This window comes from Suncus etruscus, chromosome 2, assembly GCF_024139225.1.
Source record: "Suncus etruscus isolate mSunEtr1 chromosome 2, mSunEtr1.pri.cur, whole genome shotgun sequence".
NCBI lineage: Eukaryota > Metazoa > Chordata > Mammalia > Eulipotyphla > Soricidae > Suncus > Suncus etruscus.
The window spans coordinates 152,405,468-152,411,208 of NC_064849.1; the positions used below are offsets into that span (position 1 = coordinate 152,405,468).

The 5,741-nt window shown below is 37.8% G+C and overlaps 1 non-coding gene across 1 annotated transcript; it reads left to right on the forward strand.

The window, feature by feature from the left end:
* Positions 1-2,507: 2,507 nt before the first annotated feature.
* Positions 2,508-2,671, forward strand: LOC126002737 (U1 spliceosomal RNA). The gene has a single exon (XR_007493392.1). It is a non-coding gene; the product is annotated as a U1 spliceosomal RNA (small nuclear RNA).
* Positions 2,672-5,741: the final 3,070 nt, after the last annotated feature.

Consider the following 5,741-nt stretch of genomic DNA (forward strand, 5'->3'; position numbering starts at 1 on the left):
TGAGATCTTTAGACAGCTGTTGAATGATGGGCAAAATATATGTAATTGCAGTTCTCCTAAAGATTTCAGTTTTCTACTTTGAATAAATTGATGATGATTAAAATCAAAGACCTCAACCTTGGCTAAATATAGAATACTTCAGATTCTGACCATGAGGATGGTTATTGTGGCAAAGCCTCTTGGTTCTGTCTTTCTTCACTTTATTGCATTTGTGAAGCCTCTTTATTCTGTCTAGTTTTCACAAGTGATATTTATTGTGTGTGGTTTGTGTTATGTGGCTTACTGGAGGAGCAAAAGCTACCTGCAGAGCTATTTAAATAGTCATGTCTATAGTTTCCTGAAATGACCCAGTCTACTTTCTCAGAAAGATATAAAATTCCCTTTTCTGGGAAGTGTTGTTAGCTCTCATTATTGCCCTTGTTTACGTCTATGCTGGTGTCTTATTTTCATGCTAAGTGAGAAAGATAAAGACTCCACAAATAAATATTCAGGTCAAATGATCCTCTTGCTCAACAACCTGTAGCTTCTTTCCACTAAACTTATGTATTAGTAATGGTTATCCATGACATGTTAACATTTTTAAAGGTTAGTGGTGTCTTCGGGTATTTGCTATTCTAATTAAAATATTTTCTAGATATGATTTTTTTAAATATTAAAAAGAAATTCCTCATGAGAAAATTTAAAAAGTGTTTAGTTGAGAGCAACAGCACATTTTTCTCACTTTGGAAATGAACCATGTACACTGCTTTTGCTTCTTTTTCCATTACTATTTATCTAAACATCAGTGAACCACATCAGTTCTCCAAAATATCAGTGGAATGAACAAAGCTAAGAGTCATTGTCTTTATTTTTAACTAGAAAAATTTTTAGAAAGCTTCAATGTTGTGTAGAAAAATTATTGAGGAGAGAGGTACAAAAGAACTCTGTGGGATCCGGAAAAGCCAAATTGTTATCTTTAACTAGAGAGATCTTTACTTGAAAATGTATTTGCATATTATTATGCATGTATGTATTTGTTTATATTTAGAAATTCATTAACCATACATTTTAGAATTTCTGTTTATATTATATTCCCATAATACAAATGAATATTTTTCAGTTTTAAAGTACCTTTTATTTTAAAGCACGTAGAACATGAGACAAAAAAGAATTGAAAACATTTTTTTAAAGTTCACTTTCTTTAAAGAACATGTATCATGGGCAAAATATATGTAATTGCAGTTCTCCTAAAGATTTCAGTTTTCTACTTTGAATAAATTGATGATGATTAAAAATCAAAGACCTCAACCTTGGCTAAATATAGAATGCTTCAGATTCTGACCATGGGGATGGTTATTGTGGCGAAGCCACAGTTAACAGTTGATCATAATACATATGTTTCCAGATAAGGGAGAACAAAATTATTAATAAAAAAGAAGAGAAAAATAAGTAGAGTGAATACATTTATTTTCAGATAAGTGAGAGCAAAATTATTTAAAAAAGAAAAAGGAAAAAAGAGAAGAGAGAGAAAAGTACAGCAACAAGCCAATTTGTGAAAATTACTGTAATTCTAACCCTAAATCAAGGTGATCATTCCTTTGTTTCTAAGCATTAAGTGACAACAGCAACACATTGGTATCTAACTTGGAATTCAAGGCATTATTACTGATATTGGTGCCTTTATGAGACATGTTTTTAGGTCTTCCGGAATTATAAAAAGGCAGGGTATGAGGAGGATGGAGGGAGGCCTGCACTCACTCCAAAAAAGTCCTGGTGATATCAGCCCAAATACTGACTTGCCTGGAGTTTTGGTCAAATTCATGTCTCTGCAGAGACTCATAGAGGAGTGGTGAAGCAGAGCTATTGACCAAGTGGCAACTGTGGGTAATAGGTGCAAGCATAGGTTTGGCAGGTTGCAGACTTGATCCACCCTCTCCCCCTGTTATTGCCAGCTTTCAGCTGTGTGGCTGGGCTTGGTTTACATCTTGTTTGAGAACAGAGTGAGTTTATGGAACTGACTGAGCACAGACATGGTAACTGCCTGAAAACACATTTTATTATATAAAAGGTATTGTGTTTTCAGTGGTGTTGACATTTACGGTCTTGGTATACATAGTTACTACTCACCTCCTCCCTCCCACAAGCCCCCATAACTCTGAGTTCCCTACTTCACTCTTACTCTGGTTTCTCATTTTGCATTCCAGTATCCAGACTGTGCTATCAGTTTGAGTTTCAGTTTCTTTGAACTGCACTGTTTTCCATTGTGTATATTTCATGACTTCTTTATTCATATGTCTGTTGTTTAGGTGGTTTCTGTATTGTTGCTAAGACAAGATAAGAAAAATTTAAAGTGTAAAGTGCTATGGAAAGATCCAGACATTGCACTAGCATGTTTGGTATACAAAGACAATTGTATCCATCATCCAGCCTGGATCTTTATGACCTTGTCAGGAGATAGAGATGGAATTCTTGTTGTTCATGTATGACTCTTATTTTTGCCTTTACTATATGACTTAAGACTTTCATCTATACATACCTGACAGGGGAGATACCATGATCACGAAGGTGGTTTCCTCAGGGCGAGGCTCACCCATTGCACTCCGGGTGTGCTGACCCCTGCGATTTTCCCAAATGTGGGAAACTCAACTGCCTAATTTGTGGTAGTGGGGGACTGCGTTCATGCTCTCCCCTGAAAAAAAAAAAAAAGAGTTTCATTCTGGAGCAATTAACTCAGCCCTTTCTTTTAAGTTTTTCTCTTTACTAACTGCCTGAAAGTACATAATTGGCTCTAAGATAAACACAGAAATTTCCAATTGTTGAAGGGGTATTAAGTGGATTCAGGAACTGTGTTAAAGGAATGTAATATGGCAGAGAGGACACAGGAAGAGTATAATGAGGGTAAGAGCAGGCTTGGATTGAACACTTACTCTTCTGTTACACCATGTTAAACATTTTGTGACAGAACTGCTAGTGCTGGCAGATTACGAAAATGAATAGGAGAAAAATTGTTTTGTGGGTTCTAACTAGCTTAAATGTCACTTGGACCCCCATCAAGTTACAGTATATCCTTGTAGAGTGACTGAACTGACCAAGTCAGCTTGAATAATAGGGCCCAAGCGCCAGCCAGGCTGCCTTTGGCTATTGTGCAGTTTGGTCTCATATTTCATATTCATTCTGTTTCCCTTCTTGATTTGAAACTGCTGTTTGCTCCCACATTTGCCTCTTTAAATAAACCCTTTCTGAGCACTTTGATATCTTTTATTTTTTAATACTGTTGCGTATTTCACCTTTCCCTGCCGTGCTAAAGTTCTCTGCTAGCCTTGTTTTAAGACAGTTTGGGATCAATTCTCCTCTTTCCTCCTGTCTTCTATCTCTTTCAACACAGCTCAAGTTTCAGATTTCTTGTTACTATGGCCTGTATTGGTCTCCCCTTTGCTGTCATCTTGCAGTCTGTGACTTTCAATGTGGTGCAATATGGTTTCTGATCTCATTCTTCAATGAATCACCTGACTGGCTGACTTCCTTACTTTTCTGGCAAGGAAAGTATTCTTCATTTTATATCTGTTTTAGGGGATAGCCCAGTGCTCTAGAGATATTTCACAGTCAAACTAGACCCATGGAATAAACAAATGAGATATTCAAGGCTACTATAATATTGGGTACTTAATCTTCTTGCTGCCAACAAATGCTGTGTCAAACAGTACATAGGATATCATTTGGAATCTCAGATAATATGTCTCTTTGTATTGGAGTCCTACCTGGCAGAAAATTGCTCAGGGATCACTTCAGGCAGTGCTTGGTGGAGGATCATGTGGTTTGTAGGATTGAATGTTATAAGGCAAGTGCTATACCACCCCCAAGCCTCCGTGCTATCTCTGTGGGCTTAGTGGGGATCGGTGCTGGGCTGGTGATACTTTGGAGCCCTTTTAAGCAATAGTTGGTGTAGATGCTGGGTGCGTGGGCAGGAGAATGAGGTGCCAGGATGGAAATCAGGGTCTCCATAGGCAAGGCATGACCTTGGCCACGTGAGTCATATCTTGGCCACACTCCTCCCACAGGAATCTAATTGTTAAATAATTCAATAATATATATTATATGTAATATATATTATATATAATATATTATATATAATTCTTAAATAATTCATAATATATATTATTATAATATATATTGTACATAGTATAATATATAAATGATTTCACTTTTTCAATTTAATCTGACAAGGGGTGAGGAACATTGATGTTGAAAAACCTTTGCCCAAAATAGGCTTCCAGTAAATACAGTTTTAAATAATGCAATCTGGATAGGGCTCATTATAATCTCTGAATGATTACTGGGGTCCTTCAATAAAGAAAATACTCTTCTGCTGGATCATTAGAAGCACATTTGTGGTAGACTTTTAAACCAATAACTATTTAAAGGCTATCTTAATTGCTTTAGGAGTGAAGAAATCTTTTGTAATATGAAGAGCCACTTGCTAACTTACCTGTTTTGCTAGATTGGGTTTTCTTACATTGACTTGTTTATAACGGGGCAAACTTTAGTCTAAAAAAAGTTCCAGAGACTTCCATCTATCTACAAACACAGAAATAGCAATAATAACGAATGCTCTGCCCTCCCCTGTCAGTTATAGGGACTATTTTAAGGTTCTTGCTTTTACATTCACTGAAAGTAATGTGAGGTTTAGATTCAGCTCCCTTTAATCTGAAACATGGACTGAACTCCAAACCACTTAACAGTCTGCCAGTTTTCAGCGATGTAATTTACTGTCCACTTTCTATAGTTTTCCCTTAAATAAAACCTGCTTGAATTTTTCCTGTATTTTACAGACTCTACAGTGAAATGCTGGGAAGTCCACAGCCCTTCACTGGCTGCTCTCTTAGTGCAAGGCCACAAAGCAGGAGTCAAAGGGGCTGGGATTACAGGTATCAGGGAGAGAGTGAGGAAAAGTGAGGGCAGCAGGACAGGTCTGACAAGCCAGAAGGGAAGCAGAGGATGGCAAGGACAGAGGGTCATGGTTGGCTTATGCCATGCTCAGATGCACGTTGGTATTAAGAATGGTGACGCAGGTTCAGGCAGACAGCATGCTGACTCACCGCTGGAGAGTTTCTTCACCTTTAACTTGTCTGATCTATTGTCTCAGAGGCACCCGGAAGAAACTCTGGCCTGGATACTGTCTTTGTTCCTGACTAGGCAGTATCTGCCCAGCACCAGATCTTGGAAGCTGAATGAAAGGTGGGATTCTTCAAGTTCCTGCTGCTCTATCCCACCAGGCTAGTGTGCTCCTTGTCCTCACATGAGATTATCTCACAATCTTTAGCATTTACTGGATTGTGAGTAAGGGGCACAGGCTGGAGAGAGACTGCATATCAGGGAAACAGAATTAGTCTATTTTTTGTTTGTTTGTTTTGAGGCCACACCTGGCAGTACTCAGGGGTTACTCCTGGCTCTGTGCTCAGAAATCGCTCCTAGCAGGCACGGGGGACCATACAGAATGCCAGAACTCAAACCACCATCCATCCTGGATTGGCTACGTGCAAGGCAAACGCCCTACTGGCCCCTAATCTATCTTTTATACTTCTACCAGTCTCTAATCTATGTCATCGATCCTACCTTATTCAGTGCTGTAGATCACTCAGTTACATTATCTTTTGTCATTTATCTTATATATCTCTATCAATTATCAATCATATAATGATATATTTATCTCCCTATCATTTATATATTAATCACCTATTTTTCTATCTTTCATCTTTCAATGA